General features: G+C 39.0%; 1 non-coding gene across 1 annotated transcript; it reads left to right on the top strand.

Annotated features, from left to right (window-relative positions):
• Window positions 1-13,851: 13,851 nt before the first annotated feature.
• Window positions 13,852-13,960, top strand: LOC136502343 (small nucleolar RNA R71). The gene has a single exon (XR_010770504.1). It is a non-coding gene; the product is annotated as a small nucleolar RNA R71 (small nucleolar RNA).
• The last annotated feature ends 4,684 nt before the right edge of the window (window positions 13,961-18,644 follow it).

Here is an 18,644-nt window from a genome sequence, read left to right as displayed (position 1 = left end):
AAGGAGTTTAGCGAGAGCTTTAGGTCCTACCATATTCCGTTAGGTGTGGTAGAACTTAAGCAAGATGAGTTCCTCAACTTGAAGCAAGAATCTATGTTAATGTGTGAGTATCGTAACCGATTCACTCAATTGTCATGTTATGCTCCAAGAGAGGTGGATAGTGATGCTAAGAAGCAAAAAATGCTTTTTGAAAGGACTGAATGATGGTTTGCAACTACAGCTGATGATCGGGGTGTATGCCGACTGTTAGATGTTGGTGGACAAAGCAATTGTGATTGAGAACAAACATCAAAAGATGGAAGAGAAGAAGAGAAAGCATGACCTTCAATGCCAGTTAAGAAACACTCATCTCTGTTTTGCTACACAACCAAATATCAGTCACACCCTATGAATCTGCTTGGGAGTACAGATCAGGATCAGGATCAGCAACCCAATGATGAAGTGCAGTATTTTAGCTCTCAAGAGCCATGTCTGTCATCTCCTACTATCACCTTGATGAAGACAGATACTTCTACTAGTGAGGAAGGTTATGATTGTGGTGAGATTGAACATTATGAGAACAACTATCTTGAGAAGTCACTATCAAGTGCAAGTATCGCTTGCCTAGGATTGGTGACTTGGTGGATGATCTACAAGGAACTTGGGTAATCTTTAGCATTGGTCTTCACTTTGAGCTATCATTAGTAGGGAGTTCAACCTTCAACATACCCAAGACAAGTTGACATGGATAACTTAGGAAGGAGGTCCTGTACATCTACAAGTGGTTCTACAGAAACTCTGAAGGCCTCACTATTACACCAACAATGGTAAGTAAGCTTTGGTTGAAGGAAACTTTCGGTATGGATAGGCTATCTCTAGTGGTGGAATTATGGAGAACTCAAGAATTGATGTGTTGGAGCCTACCAAAGGATGTAAGTGAGGCATAGAGCTTCATGGAAATGCCAGAGTACTCTTAGAGGTTCATTGCAAACATTACAATCTTAACATAAGAGTGACCACAATGTGAATTGTAGGAATATAAAGGACATCATTACTAGGTTGGGGTTGAGCTAGTGACATTATCGTTGGAATGAAATTGATTATGACTTGCAAAAGTGCTGGCAAAAGTCATTGCTGATGTCTTTAGCAAAGGAGGGTTATGCTAAAAGGATTCGGACAACACCATGGATTAAGAATTGTATTCAAGGTTTGAGCAACTTAACCAGAATCATCAATGTTTTGAAGATTGGTGGAAGAATCTCCTTCTAACCAAGAGCTTAGTAAGGGTCAGTTTGGAAGGTGAACATCTCTAGAGAGAAACTTGATAATATGGACTATAGTGGAATATGTTGAGACCTGTTGCATAGCAACTGGGAATAAGTTGGAGATTGCATCTCTCAAAGTGACACCTATGAGGAGTATAATGAGTTTTGATGACATATTAGTCAATGGCCTAACAGTTGGAAGTTGTCCAAGAGTTTGTATGGAGTACGTGAGGTGGGCGAATGTTTGGATGAGCCCAAGAAACAAAGACCCTTAGAGGAGTTTGGTGTAAAGAAGGATCTTACTCATGCAAAGTACCCATCAAAATTTTGGATATAGTAAAGGGATGGTTATCTGCTTGTAATGGAGTGATTAAGTATGATCGATGTTTGGTGTTTCTAACCACGCCATCAGGAGAAAGAATTGAGTATGAGGATATTCAACCTTTGCTTGAGGAATACGAGAATGACCTATTAGAAGATGTGTACACTAAGGATAGTAAAGTGGGCTGTGAGTTTTCAGATGTCAGTGTAGGGGAACAAACACCTTTGGAGGAGATCAATAAGATAGACGATCACACTTATGCAGATTAGCCAACCAGGATCTTAGAAACTACCTCATGACTCTTAATGAAAGATGTAACTTGGGAAAAAGGAGGATCAAGTAAAGGCAGAGTATCCACATCTCTTTTATCACCATCTTCCGAATCTCGAGTACGAGATTCATCATAAGGGGGTAGAATTGTAACACCCTAAAATTTGCTTCTTTTTTAAATAGAGATGAAATCATTTAACTATGTATTTTGTGCTCATGAAAACATAGGAAAATAATAATTTTTCATTAAATTAAAATTTCTCATAAGGTAGCAACATGTTTGTGCATACATGCTGCTGCATATTATTTTGTATTGTGTGGTTTGAAACCAAGCTCCAAAATGATTCAAATGGATTTGAAAATGGATTTGAAAAAAATGAAATACAAAGAAAAAGGAATTTCTTTTTCTCTCCCTCTCCCTACCTGGCATTTGGCCTGCTCGGCCTTGCTTCCCCGCGTGGCCTAGCTCTGCTCTCCAATTTTGCGTGGCCTAGCTTTCCTTCTACCGCGGTCTTGCCCTTGGGCTAGCCTAGCAGCAAGCCCATAGGCGGCCGCCGCCCTCTTCCCTCCCTCCTCTCTCTCTGTCGAGTCAGCCCGTGCTCCGTGCCACTGACAACCTAGGCCCAAATGTCAGAGGCGTCTTCTTCCCTGCATCATACTAGAACCAAACTCTGTCACGCCTAAAGTCCGCCTCTGCCCTGACATCACCGTTTGGCGTGCGCCCCATGCTGCTGCCCTCTTAAATACTGAACCCCCGCACTCCGCTGCCTCCCTACCGAACCCCATCTCATGCCACCACGCATCCATAGCCCTAGCGTGCCGTTTAGATCTCGCCATCATCGTGCTGGCCTAGACGCTCCGCTGCCACCGTAAGCCGATCCCGAGCATCACGTCGAGTTTGTGAAGTCACCGTGCCCCCTTCTTTCTTCTTTTCTCACTCTAGTTTGCTCACCCCATGCTATCGTTGTTCATAGGAGCTCGTCATCTGCCCCACCGCATCGCCTATCATCGTAGTCCGACCATCGACCGTGAGCAAGCCCTAGGTGAGGTCTCCATCATCCCCGCTACCTCCTGGTGTCATTGGTTTGCGAAATCGTGGCCTCTAGGGACCTAACTGTGTATGTCAGTGAGCTTCTCGCCACTATCAATGGAGGAACCATCGTGCCGACATAGTTCCGGCCACCGACCATTTCCATCTCCCTCCTCGTTTTTAATCTGCACCGTCCACTTTAGATCCAACGGTCTAGATCTCACCGTACCCCTTCGCCTGCTAATTTTGCATAAGAGCCCCTACAATTTTCTATGTCTAAACCCACAGTCCAAGGCGTATTCCCATAATACGTTTTCCTATTCTGACAGCGTAGTTTCCTTCTAGTAGATTCAAAATACGTTTTCATCTATTTATAGTTTTGCCACTTGCCTTGTTTAGGCCATAACTTCTTCGTTTTAACTCCGTTTTGGTCCATTCAAGTTGTGTTAGATTCATAATTGTGTAATCTACATGTTCATCCTACTATTAAACATGTTTTCAACTTTTGAAATTCGAGGTTAGATTTAATTTATTATTTTATTAAAGGAAATCTTGATTAATTCATAACTTCGTTATAGCTCCGATTTTTGTGATCTTCGTGTCTGTGTGTTTGTAGCGAGACGTAGATTCATTTTACAAACTTTTTATCTTGATTTTATGGTTGTTGTACTATTCTAATTTATTTCTATTGTTTGCTTCGTGTATGATTGTGTGGATGCTTGTGTGGTGCATATGATCTTGTCCAATCGGTGAGCGATACGTGGTGAATCGAGAAGCAATTCTTTGAAGGTTTGGACTAGAAGAAGATCAGAGTTTCAAGGCAAGTATAGCATGGGATCTTCCTTGTTGTCCTATTCACTTTAATAATTTAATCATATGCATGTGTTTACCTTAGCAACTGTAGTAATTTTCCTAGCTATTTAATATCCTGGATTCCTTGTTACCTATGGGGTATTGCATTAGGTAGTGTGATGCTAGTGCTCAACTGAAACCATGATCTTGTAACTTGACTAGTGGATTATGCAATAAACACTAAAAGATGCTTTTTAGCAACAAGGAACAAGGGGGCTAGAGCATAGTTTTTGTGATGCTCTAGATTCCTCTCCTTAAGGACTTATTGTAAGTAGACAACCGGGACTTACAGTACAACAATGAGTGCCACATGGCTCTGGCTTTAGTCAAGTATGAGGACTTTTTCTAGCTTGTTAGTGGTTACCTTTATGGCGCAAGAGGTCCTTGCTAAGTCGGGTATAGGACAGCCTCTGTTCCTATGTGTATAGCCGTAAAAGAATTGTGCCATTCGAAAGGGGGGTTCCTATATCTGCTTGCCAATTAGAAACCTAGCAGCCCTAACTTGTTAGACGAACCTTTGAAAGACTTCATAGTTAACCCTGCCAACCTTCCTAGGTTGTGGGTCAAGAGGCTAGCTACCTTGGGTGAAAGGGTAAATCACGGCTCATGGTGAAAGTGTACAACCTCTATAGAGTGTAAAACTAGTATATCAGCCGTGCTCATGGTCACAAGCGGCCTTGGAACTCTTATAGAATAGATAATCATTAATGGTTAATTGTTTATGCTATTCATTATTCATGTTTACCTAATCATGTGTTTATGTGGGCTTGTGAATAAACTTGTTGCCACTCAATTGCTAAAATAATGACTCATTAAAAGCTAATCGCAGTTAAACCAGTGTCAGCCTTTTGAGCCTCATGAACCCCATGTTATATTTGTTGAGTATGACATGTACTTACGCTTGCTTTACTTTTTAAATCTTTGGAAAAATCCCGGATGGGTACCAGATTGCTGGAGTTTGAAGAACTTAGGTTTGTGATCAATCGGTCAGTTGTCCCTGTGTAGTTGGAGTCTTCACCTAAAGATCCAAGTTGTATTTTCCGCTGTCTACTATCTAAGGTTGTATTCTTTATACTAATATGTTATATATTAAGCATTGTCTTTTGATATTACCCTTATTTGTAGCTATATGTGAGATTTGACTTCCTAGGCTCACATATGGTGCGTATCTGGTTTTGTTCTTAAAACCGGGTGCTACATTAAATAGACATCCTGCTATAACTTTGCTAATTAGGAAATATATCTAAACCCTAAGGACAACAAATCTCTGAATGGCTAACTGCTAACCCCTTATCCTAATACATGCCATGAGTTTTGGTATTCTTGTTGGGGTATTTTGTAGGATGATCAAGAGTAAAGCCATCCATTCGAAGTGCATTTTTCCGAGCCGTTGTCACACCCGCTGCACAAGGAACCCTACTTCTAGACAGATGAGAAAGACTTCTGTTGGTAGACTCACTCTAAGAAAGACCATGACAACATCCAACTTGGGGGAGGAGCATCCCCCATGTATCTAGCTAAGTATTTCTTTTCATTTGTTATTTTTAAGTTTGCTATATAGTTGCTAAAATAATAATGAAATAAAAAGATGCATAACAAACTAAAAGCAAAATAAAATTTTATATTTGTATTAACCATATATATATAATAGTAAGGTGTGATCTTAAAAATAAAAATAAAATAAAAAAGTGTGTGTCTAGTTTTCTATTTTAAGAAGCTAAATAAATGGACTCTGAGGATAATCTCTTGCAATGGAAATAATGAATAGTTGCTCTGTGGGTAGCATATGCTTGATCTAAGTCTAGGTAATTGACGGATATGATATAAGAAGGTCTAAGTTGTTGTTTATCTTGTTTCAAGTGACACTAAAGTTTTGAAGATTTATCTTTTGAAAAAAAAATATGAAAATCCTACATGATGAGCTCCTATAAGACAAAGCTTGAGTGCCTACCAGAGCCTATATAATATTTAGATTAGGAAAACTTCCATATATATGCGCTTGTATTGCATTGAGTTTTGTCAAGCTTTGTTGAGCCTTATGAGAGGTTTGTCATGCTCTTAAAATCAAGATCACGTACACACCACCCAAATATACACTACTCCTACACTAGGGGTAGGCGCAACAACATGTCATTCTATCTAGATCCACCCAAAAAGGTTTTATTCCTACACTAAGAGTAAACACCAAAAATATTCTTGATAGAAATTTCCACCAAATAAATGCTTCAAGTTCTTGTTGCTATCTCTCAAAAGTTTTGTTGCATAAAAGAGGCATGGGGCTATGCAAAAGTTATTCTTAAAAAAAGAATTAAAAATGGACACAAAAGTGTCCGAGATATTGAAAACAATGGGTACTTAGATGCCCGCCTAAAAAAAGAGAAAGAGAGATGAATAAGATAGCCCCTGTTCTCTAGCAAATGTTTCTATGTTTCAAAAGAGAGATATGTTTTCAAGGAGTATAGTAGAATTAGGTTAGCCACCATATATATCCACCACATTCAAACACACACATGCACATCTTGATTTGTTTGTATGACTCAACTCTCTTTGGATCCAAGGTTTGACTTTATAATATATGTATTGCAAGTATGCTCTTTTATGCTTTCTCCCTACCTATGAAGAGAAAAAAAAGGCAAAACATCTTTACTGCCTTTGGTGAGGATCCACAAATACCATATATATTGAGAGACATGAGAGTGTCATACAATGGAATCTCTGATTTTTATTTTGAAAATCTATAAAAACTCTAGAATAATGGTTGAGCAAAGAACTTAACACATAGTGCTTGACTTGATCATTCTATCTTTCAATTACTCAAGACCCAAGTGAAAGCTAAGAAGCCCCATGGTTGAAGATAATATGGGTAAGTTTGAAAGTTAGATTGGTTTATTCTAATTCGGAGGAGAATTGTTGTTTGAACGCATGTGTACTTTTGAGGAGTGAAAGCATCGACGTAATTCCTGATCCATTTGCTAAGTTTAGCTTTGCTAAGGGACTAGCAAAGGTTACAATTGTTATGACAATATTAGTATTCATCTTATTCAAGTTCTTTGTTATAATGTTCATGGTCTACTTTGATTATATGCTTAGTATAGTTGGATTATCATCATGTTCATACATAAGTTCGTATAGAGCTCACTCTAAGGATCCATGGGTGGGTGGTTGACATTGTGTAAGCATGGTGCTTATACGTTTTTACCTGTGGATACACACTATATTTTGGGTCATGTGGTAGTTCACGGATGTGACACTCCCATTGAGTCCTTTGTAGTCCACTCCCCGAATATAGGTGTACGTAGGGTCCGGTTACGAAGGAAGAACAAGCTCTATTCTTAATCCTCCTTAGTAATATCCCTTATGTGTAGATATGACAATGATCTTAACAATGATTACTAGATATAATTGCACTAATCAATGTATGCTTTGACTTGTAATTAAGAATAACTTAGGAATTATTCCTCTAATATTCTACCTGACCAGGTTAATGCCATAGAAAGTACTCTGAGTAATTTATCATTATTATTAATCAATACTTATCATATATCTTATCCTATGACTTACCCCTATTATGAGTAGAACATTGGTTATAGTTTATTTCTCCATCAATAGTATAATTTATCAATACATGTCCGTGTCAGACCTTTCCTATGGTAAAAATATAAATAACGATACCTAGAATACTCTCGGGTGAACTGCTACAATGGTATATTATCTGTGCTCTTGGAGATTCCTTTCATATCTATTCTTCCTAGTCGCATAAATTAATAAAGAATTGCTTAGTATTATTCTAGTAGTAATGTTATGTAGTACCAACAAGCATCTCTGGCATCATCACTAGGGATGACAACCTAGTAAAATAATGTTAAGAGATATAGGTTTATAATATGTGGTTATTAAAATAAGTGACAAGTTAATAAATACCAACAAGCATTTCTGGCACCGTTGCCGAGGAAGGTAGCTAGGCAAATGAAGTATTGATAAGCTTATACTTATTAATGTGATCAAAGATAACCATTAACCTCTACTTAAACATACTTACCCTTGTTTTGTCTACTTTTATATCTTATGCAGGGTAATGTATGATTGGTTTTGACCTTCCGACAAACTACATTGAAGATCTAGAAGCATTAATCAGGAGGACTAGAGCTAAACTCAAGAAAGTACTAGCTTTAGAATCGAAAGACAACAAGATTGGTCCGCCATGTCTAGAACCATGAAATTGGCAGGGGCAAATTGATCATGTATTCTTACCATAACATCTTTTGTTATTCCCTCTAAAAATCGGATTGATTGGTCCATCATCTGCAATTGCACGTATATAGGGAACAAAGGTTTATCACCAAATAAGTATTTATACGTTACCTTGGATATTATGTAGACACCCAATCCAATATCTGTAGCACCCGGTTTTAAGAATAAAACCAGATACGCACTATATGTGAGCCCAAGAAGTCAAATCTCATATATAGCTACAAATAAAGGTAATATCAAAAGACAATGCTTAAATACATAGCGTATTAGTATAAATATTATAACCTCAGAGTATAGACGGCGAAAAGACAACTCCGATCTTCAGGCAAAGACTTCAAATCCATAGGGACAACTGACTGGTTGATCACAAGCCTAATTCCTCCAAACTCTAGCAATCTGGTACCCATCCAGGATTTTTATCCAAATAATTGAAAAATAAAGCAAGCATAAGTACATGTCGTACTCAACAAATATAACATGGGGTTCATGAGGCTCAAAAGACTGACACTGGTTTAACTGTGATTAGCTTTTAATGAGTCATGATTTTAGCAATTGAGTAGCAACAAGTTCATCATAAGCCCATAAACACATGATCAGGTAAACATGAATAATGAATAGCATAAACAATTAACCATTAGTGAGCATCTTCATCGTCCATATCACCAGTGTTCATCATCTATTCCGTAAGGGTTCCAAGGCCGCTCGTGACCGTGAGCACGGCTGATATACCAGTTTTACACTCTGCAGAGGTTGTACATTTTCACTGTGAGTCATGATTTACCCTTTCGCCCGAGGTCGCGAGCCTCTTGACCCACTACCAAGGAAGATCGGCAGGGTTCACTATAAAGCCTTTCAAAGGTTTGTCTAACAAGTTAGGGCCGCTAAGGTTTCCCCATCAATAAGCATGAACCCCCCCTCCAAGGAGTGACTAACAATACATAAAGATACCAAAGTGCACTCTCTTGGTAGGCCAAGATCATACGAACTGGAGCCCCTCTTGCACCATAAAGGTAACCTCTAACAAGCTAGAAAAGGTCCTCATAGTGAGCTAAAGCCAGAGCCATATAGCCCTCACAGCTATACTGTAAGTCCCGGATGATCACTTACAGATAAGTTCTTAGGGAGAGGAATCTAGAGCACCATAAAAATAGCCCAATGCTCTAGCCCCCTGATTCCATATTGCTAAAAAGCATCTTTTAGTGTTTATTGCATATACCATTAGTCAAGTTACAAGATCATGGTTGTAGTTGAATTGAGCACTAGCAAAGCTACCCAATGCATATCCCAAAGGAGTCAAGGTACAAGTATAAAATACTAGGAAATCTTTAGTGGCAGTCAAGGTAGACACATGCAGTATGAATTAACTGATTAAAGGTGTATAGGACAACAAGGATGATCCCATGCTATACTTACCTTAAAACACTGATCCTTTGGTAAGCTTTAATCTTTAGCGTCCTTCTTCTTGATCACCACGTATATCTCACCGACTGGACATGATCATACAGCACCACACAAGCATCCATACAATCAAACATGAAGCAAACAATAGATCTAAATTAGAATAGTACACCAAATATAAAATCAAGATGAAAAGTTTATGAAACGAATCTACGTCTCATTACGAACACACAGACGCGAAAAACACACTAATCGAAGCTACGGTTGAAAAGATACAACTACCGATAGATTTGCGTTATACGTGGAGAAGAAAACTATATGCTTCATTTATTTTAACTATATACAAGATTATATAAATTGAATTAAGGCAAATTTAGATTCGAATTATAAAACTAAAGTAAAACAAATCATATTTTATTTATAAAATCCAGTTGCATAATTATTAATCAAGATATGATTTAAACATGAAATTTCAGAAATAGTAATATGGTAACCACCATTACTAACATGTAGATCTCGTCGATATGAATCTAACGCAACTTGAATAGGTCAAAACGGATCTAAAACGCAAAAGATATGAAATAAACAAGATTTCCTATATTAAAATAATAGATTAAATCTAACCTCGAATTTTAGAAGTTGAAAACCTACTTAACAGTAGTATTAACATGTAGGTTATGAAATTACGAACCTAACGCAAGTTGAACGGATCAAATCGGAGTTAAAACAGAGAAGTTATGGCTAAAACAAAATCAGTGGCAATTCTGTAAATAGCTGAAAACATAATTTATTCTTAACCGAAACAAAATACGCTTTCAAATGAAGAAAATAAAATCTATAAACATGTTTTGGACTGCGAGTTTATTTTCCAAGAATACAGGGACTCTTTAGCAAAAAGAACAGCGAAAGGGTATGTTTTAATCTGGGCCATTGATCTAAAAACGGACGGCTCAGGATGATGTGTATTTCTATTGTATTTCAAGGTTTGTTTTGTTAAAGAAAAACAGTCACAAAACTCATGTATGACCTCATATGACGTCATCAAGCTAACTAGCAGATTAGAACAGTGCAACGCATGCATGCACGGGTGACGTTGATTGCTCATACTCCCTCCGTCCCAATTTAATTATCGTTTTCGGTGTCCGTACCACGACTTTGACTTAATTTATACAAAATATGTGCAACATTTATGTCTCTAAATAAATTTGTTAAAAAACTAGATTCAAAGATCTTTTCAATGATGTTAATTATGTATCATAAATAATAATATTTTTTAATATATTTTTTATTAAAGTTGCTTTTCGGAAAGTGAGAACGACAGATATTCTGGGACGGAGGGAGTATGCATGTAAGCCTCCATGCCTTGCGTGATGTACGTAGGCATACACATGTGGACATGATAAGCGCGCTAACAGGCCATAGATCATAGCGATATGAAACTAACGCAACAAATGAAGAAACAGAGCTAAAATAAATAAGATGTGAATTCGACAAGTGCACGAGTGTGGGTTGCCTTGCTTGCTTCCGGATTGCATGACGTGGTGTGTTCTCTAGATGATGAGTGTGCTCTTGAAAGGTACAGGTGGCAGAAGATACATACATGTACTTGGTGAATTTGCTATAGGATCCATGTACGTTGAACAGGAGTCGTGGCTTTGATTTCCTCTCTGGTAGTGAAGAAATTAACGTGCAGGAGCTGCTTGCTATGGTGAGGACAGAGGCATGAGCCTGGCTTGGGCATCAACTGGCAAGGACGCTTGTGCCCGGAGATGGATGGCCGACGTGCAGAACAGCAAGCGACGGCGACATGCAGAAACTGATTTCCTTGCAAGCAGACAGATACACCATGATGAAATAAGAGAGTGCAGACTGCAGAGAACACAAAGACCTGATAGAAAAAAGGAAAGGTAGCAATAAGAGGCATTCTCACTAGAGACAGATGTGTGGTAGATGAACAATGGTGACCAACAGGGCTTTGACTGGCGGCCGGCACGACGATTCCAAGCCAGCAACGAACCGGTGCCGAGGAGACGAGAACGCTGACATGGCAGCTTGATGAAGCTTCTTCTCAAGAAGGTTTTCTCAGACCTTGGTTTCAGTGTTGCTGAAACATGGTTCACGGTCGGCAATGAGTAGCAGATTGCATGTCCATGGAGCAACGACAGGATGTAGCCATGAGTTGGAGAACGATAGGGACGGCGGCGAACTTACTTGTTGCCGAGGAGAGTATGGTCGGGCTAGGCAGTGCGGCAGCGACGGCGAGGGAAGGAGGGAAAATATAATTTACTACGCGAGGGATTTACTAAACTAGGGGCTCCTTTACGGTAGTTTTAGTGTGCTTTGCCCAAGGGGTTGGTTGATATATAGGAAGAAAAACTCTCCACATCCACGTCAACTAACGATATGGTACTAATTGATGTTACCCCCTCCACATTTACTAATGGACCTAAATAATCATTAAAGCCCATTAGTAAATAATACATGGGCCTTTAGGATTTATTAGGATTATTGCACTTGGGCTTTGAGCATTGGGAAAAATAAGAGATTTATTATTTTCGGATTTAATTAATTTCATGGATAAAACAATTCTAGAAAAGTCCAGAATTGATATTTAAGCCACGAAAAATACTCCGAGACCTCCGAAAATTGGGAGAAAATTCTCAGAGACACTTTGGAACATGATGAACCCAAATAAAGTATTTGGAGCTCATAAAAATATTGTTGGGAACTTGGAACATAAAGATTAAGGTGAAGGAGGTAGGAATTAAATTCCAGAAAGAAGGTAGAAAATTCCTAGAGATAGATATTCGTCTCCTAAACGTATAAAAAAACATACATTTTGCACATAGAAACACAAGGTGCGACCGACATGAATGCAACAAACATGTTTCTACCTTATGATAAATTTTAAATTAATGAAAATTTTTATTTTCCTATGTTTTCATGTGCACGATAATTCACAAATAAATCATTTTAACTCTATTTTCAAAAGTGGAAAATTTTGGGGTGTTACAATATCACAGAAGGTCCTATGAAATATCCTTTGCCCAATGGTACACTCGATCATGGGTATACCAGGGTCATCCTTCTTAGCAAGGAATGATGAAGCAAGGAGGTGGTCGTACTCTAATCGGAGTGTATTGATCATGTTAATTGATTTTTCTTGTGATTTCCCGACCTTGTTCTTCTTCCTCCTCCTGTTGTTCTTCTTCTTGGTCACTGTTGTCTCTTCTAGCAGGTTCGACGTCTGTGGATGTCCAAGAGATTGCAAGATGCAACTCTTGAAAGAAAACTTCTCCTTTCTATCCTTGATTGTGAAGCAGATCTTGGCACTGTCCATGTAGATAATGGCTTTTGCGGTGCTTAGGAAAGGTCGGCCCAAAATAATGGGTGCCCTTACATCTCCACCTGTTTCCAAAATCATAAAGTCTACAAGAACATATGATTGTCCCACTCGAACAATGGCGTCTTCAAGAACTCCCTTGAGGTAGCAGAGTGACTAATCTACAAGCTGCAAACGCATGTTTGTGTATAATAAAGTATCTCTATTAATTTGATCATAAATTACCTTAGGCATGATGTTGATACCAGCTCCGAAGTCACAGACAGCTTCTTAGAAAATATGCAGTCCAATGGCGATGGGGATGATAGGTCTCCTTGGATCGATCTTCTTTCCCAGCAAGATATAATCTATCCACCTTTCCATCGATGGTTGTATACAATAGTATGCTGCATTATGAATATTGACAAGATTTATAGTTTCTAGATCTTCTGGTTGACCCGGAATCTTACCTTTGTCAGATGAAGGAACAGCAGCAGCCAACTGAGCTATTTGTGATTCTATCATTTTATTAAAGCTATGCTGGCTCTTAATGGCAAAAGCAAAACTATTCATTCTATTATTTATGTTCTCTAGAATTTTATCATTGTTAGCTACCTTTCTAGATAATTCCTCCATAAGTTTGAATTGGCTAGCAATTAATTCTCTCAAGGGTGGTTGATTAAAATTATTAAAATTATTACCTTGATAGTTACTTTGGTAGTCTGGTCTCTGTTGTTGGTTCCATCCTTGATTCTGTTGAGGATGAAAGTAGTAGTTGTTGACAAAGTTCACATCCTCTTGGGTCTCAGGGCAGTTGCTCCCTGAATGCCTAGTGTTTTCACACTCTTCACACGTCATGCGAGAATCATGAATGTGCATAACTTCTTGCTTCTCATTAGCTCGATCTTTGAGCTTCTTCATCAGCAAGTCCATCTTAGCAGACATCATGTCTACCTCCTTGAGTTGATGCATACCTCCACCTCTCTTATGGGTTTGAACATGTTCTTCATTCTAGCCTTGATTGGAGGCCATCTTCTCCACAAGAGCTATTGCAGCTAGTATGGTGAGTGACAGGAATGCACCTCCAGCAACAGCATTCATAATCTTACAGGTACTGTTGGTCAACCCATGGTAGAAAGCCTGCATAAGTAGCCAATTCTCCATCCCATGACGAGTACATTCCGCAATGTAATCATGAAAGCGTTCCCATGCCTCAGGGACAGATTCATCATGTTGCTGCTGAAAACTTGAAATTCTCCCACGCAGAGCATTAGTCTTGCCTGTGGGAAAGAACTTTGCTAGGAAGACAGTGGAGTAGTTATCCCATGTAGTATTTCTATCATTGTTGGCGTAGAACCATTGCTTCACCTTCCCCAAAAGTGAGAATGGGAAGAGGCGAAGTAGTATGGCATCTTGGGTCACTCCTTTGATGGTGAAAGTGCTACAGATCTCCAGGAAGTGTTGGAGATGTGTTCTCATATCTTCATGTGCCTTTCCACAAAACTAGATGGCTTGCACCATATTGATGAGAGCTGGCTTGAGCTCGAATCCTTTGTCTCCAACATTAATTGCTGGTCTAGTATGGATGTTGGCTATAGTTAGAGCAGATAATTCGCGGAGAGTATTGTTAGCCATGGCTTCAAATTCTAGTGTTAAGCTTCACCTTATCTGGTTATCTTTCGATTCTAAAGCTAGAACTTTCTTTAGTTTAGCTATGGTCCTCTTGATTAATGCTTCTAGATCTTCAACGCAGTTTGTTGGAAGGTCAAAACCAATCATACATTACCCTACATAAGATATAAAAGTAGACAAAACAAGGGTAAGCGTGTTTAAGCAGAGTTTAATGGTTATCTTTGATCACATTAATAAGTATAAGTTTATCAATACCTTCCCTGGCCTAGCTACCTTCCTCAACAACAACGCTAGAAATGCTTATTGGTATTTATTAACTTGTCAATTGTTTTAGTAGCCACCTATTATAAACATATATCTCCTAACATTTATTTACTAGGTTGTTATCCCTAGCGATGATGCAAGATATGCTTGTTGGTACTAAATAGCATTACTACTAGAATAATACTAAGTAGTTCTTTATCATTTTATATGACTAGAAAGAATATATAGGTATATGAATGAAAAAGGATCTGCAAGCACACAGATAATATACTATTGTAGCACTTCACCCGAGAGTACTCTGGGTATCGTTATTTATATTTTTACCATAGGGAAGGTCTAGTATGGACATATATTGATAACTTATACTATTGATGGAGAAGTAAATCATAACCAACATTCTACTCATAATAGGGGTAAGTCATAGGATAAGATATATATATATATATATATATATATATATATATGATAAGTACTGATCAATGATAAATCACTCAAAGTACTTCTTTCTATGGCATTAGCATGGTCAAGTAGAATATTAGAGGAATAATTCATGTGTCATTCTTATTTACATGTCAAAGCATACATTAATTAGTGCAATTATACCTAGTAGTCATTGCTAAGATCAATTTTATGTCTACACATAAGGGATATTACTAAGGAAGATTAAGAATAGAGCTTGTCTTCCATCGTAATCAGCTCCAACATCACTAGGAGTTATGTTGGATCGATTTGGGAGCTTTGCGAGCGAAGTGACCGGACTAGCCATAGGGGAATCGGCTGAGCCGACTGGGGCAGTCAGCCTAGCTGACTTAGAGGAGTTGGCTTGGCTGACTAGGGTAGTCTGCCTACTCGACTTGGCCATAGTAGCAAGGGAGTCGATTGAGCTGACTTAGTTAGTCGGCTTGCCGACTAGTCTGTCCTTGCATGGGAAAAATTCAAATTTTTATGCATCGACTGTTCTTGAATATGAAAATTACGCCCACCGACATTGTTGACGGTCACTAACATCAATTATAAACCGTCAACATAACCTGCATTTATACTTAATTCCATCACCAAACATAGGTATAGTAGTTTAAACTAATAAATTCCATAAGGTTTGGTGAATCTATGTTTTCAGCGGGGTTTATCCAGAAAACTATCAAGGGGGACCTATTCGTTAAAGGAAATTACGGAATTTAGCTACGTAAACAGCGTGGGAAGATTCTAGAAGACTCTAGGAGGCTCTCCACCGAAGCAGACACTAAGGGGCTACCATATGGGGCTGATCGGCCCCACTTGCAGGCCACCTAGCCCCTGGGCCCACTTGTTAGCCTCTGCGTCGTAATGTCGGTTCTCCACCACCTACTAGGTTGCATCTACGTCATCCTTTAAGTTAGTTTGATCCAAGGGCTCACGTTGGACACTCTGGCCTATATATACCAGCCCCTATCACCCTCTCTAGAGCCATCCTAAAACCCTAATTCATATCATGAGGATCAGAGCCAGCTATCAACAGAAGATTAGTCCTCCATAGGATCTAGTCTTATAAATAATAGTGAGATAGAGAGTGAGGGAAGAGTTTGGAGGAGGTGCCGGCCTATCGGTGCTCACTCTACGGTGTGTACCTTGGTGGATTCAAGTTCTATCTGCGCTTGCGTCTGAGATTTCTCTGGTAATCAACTTCTAATTCAAGTAAGCATCTTGTTTATATTGTTCTTCAGGTTCACAACTCACTTTTGATTGCTTTATTCTCTTCCTAGAGGGAGTATAGTATTAATCGTAAGTGTAAGCATGGTGCTTAGACTTGGGTTAATCATGGATGCACCCTGCATTTCGAAAGGTGGTAGATCACGTGAGTAACATAAGTTCTATATAGCCTATACTATATAGCTTTGTTGATCCTTTGTAATCCACCTCCCGTCTGTAGGCGCACGTAGGACAAGGTTGCAAAGAAAAGTATCCTCTGCTGGTGTCTTTCCCTAGTAATGTCCTTAGTTTAATAGTAGAAGACATAAGCTTACCTAAGTCAGAACTAGAAAACTTTAGTAATCCTCTCTATACTCTATTTATCCTAACTTTGTTGCTACCCTTAGTTAAGTTAGACCGTAGTTAGTCTCACACATTTCCCTGTGCATACGATACTTGGAATACCTCTGGGTGAAAGCTACAGCGGTATCCATGCGCTTGCGGATCTTTTGTGTGCATTAAAATATACCAACGGACATCATAGCAGATGCTTATTGAGCTAACATGTTGGCCTTTTAATTTCATGCCTTAGAATATGCCGAATTTAGATTTTGGCAAAATAATCAATAATATCAAGGCAAGCATCAAGACAAGTTCTTAGTGATCTTTCTAAACATTAAAATTCACCAGCAATTTGTTGTACCACCAGCAATGAATCACTATAGGCTTCAATATATTTTACCTCCATGGATCACAACATGATCAACCCAAATAAGAGAGCTTCATATTCAGTTTGATTGTTGGTACAATAGAAATCTAATCGATTTGACATCCCAATTTCAGCACCATTGGGAGAAACAAGAATAATACCAACACCTTGGCTATCTTTACAAACCGATCCATCAAAGTATAATTTTCATGGAGTAAAAGTAAGGTAATTGACTTCATTTTATAAATCAATACCATGCTCAACAATAAAATGAGCAAGAATTTGACCTTTCAATGGTTCAAAAGTCAAGTCATATTCTATTAGTGCGTATGCCCAATTGCCTATCCTTCCACAAAAAATTGGCCAATATAACATGTGCTTTATCACAACGGCCTAGCAAGCAACAACATATGTACTAGACAAAAGATAATGCCTCATCTTAGCACATGCATAGTATAGTGACAAGCATAATTTCTCTATATGGGCATACCTTATCAAAGGATCAAGAAGACATCAATCAACATAGATGATAACACATCCTTCCTTTTGTCTTCTTGAGTCAACACAACACCGATGCACCCTCTTTGGCAATAATATATAATGTGAATGGAGCTCCACTCCTAGATGCACGAAGAATCAATGGTGTTGATAAAGAATTCTTGAGAAGCATGATTAACTTAATTTCTAATCGGCTTCTGAATTTTGATTTGCAAACGTCGGCCATGGTCTAATACCAATCTCAATATCAATTTGCTCACATGGGTTGGCCCATGTAATTCCCTGTCTAAATAGAATTTACACTACATGATGATATGGAGCCGATCATCAATTGGCTCTAGAGAAATGGGAACAAAGCCTCCTCTAATGACTCAAAACCAGCAATGTCTCTCCCTAACAAGCAAATCATATCATTATGCCCCCAAGCAAAGTGGCATCGACCATGGTATAAGCCGATGAGTCTACATGGATGATCTCAACTTCATTATTCACCCACTGAATGAGGAACTAGTGCAAGCTAGAAGGCACACCTCGATTGCCATGAATCCATTCATGCCTAAGAATCAAACTGTAGCTCCCTTGCACCGCTGCAACAAAGAAGACGGTGGGCAATGTTTTGCTCCTGATAGTAAGCTTCATCAAGGCAAATCCCTTAGCATAATATATTTTCCTCCAACACCTATGACCGTCCTCTTGGTCTTAATTTGCTCCTTATCAGATCCGCCAAGCTTCTTATAAAGTGAATATTGCATTAGATTCACCATGGCTCCGTTATCCACCAACATGGTGTTGACCAGTTTGCCATTAATGTAGCCCTTCACATGTAGTGGCTTGAAATGATTCACGTGGTCTGCTGGCTTCTAGAAAATAGCACTCTGAGGAGCAAAGCCATCTTGATTTCTAGAAGGCCCCCAACACCTGCATGAACAAAAACAGGTGCCAAATCAACCAAAGGCATATCAGCGGCTACTGGAATCGTGGGAGTTGGCTTAGTCAACTTGGAATCGGCTAAGCCGACTTTGCACAGTGGCTAGAGGAGCGGCAATAGAAGAATTCGTCTTATTAGCCGACTTAGAGTCGGCTTGGCTGACTTGGCCAGAGATAGGGGAAGTCGACTTAGCTGAGTGGGAAATTGGCTCAGCCAACTTTGAGCAGGTGGCCAGCTCTTTCTTGCTTGACTAAGG

The sequence above is a fragment of the Miscanthus floridulus genome, chromosome 13 (genome assembly GCF_019320115.1).
Source record: "Miscanthus floridulus cultivar M001 chromosome 13, ASM1932011v1, whole genome shotgun sequence".
Taxonomy (NCBI): domain Eukaryota; kingdom Viridiplantae; phylum Streptophyta; class Magnoliopsida; order Poales; family Poaceae; genus Miscanthus; species Miscanthus floridulus.
The sequence above is the reverse complement of the archived record's forward strand: the minus strand, read 5'-3'. Positions and strand labels throughout refer to the sequence as shown.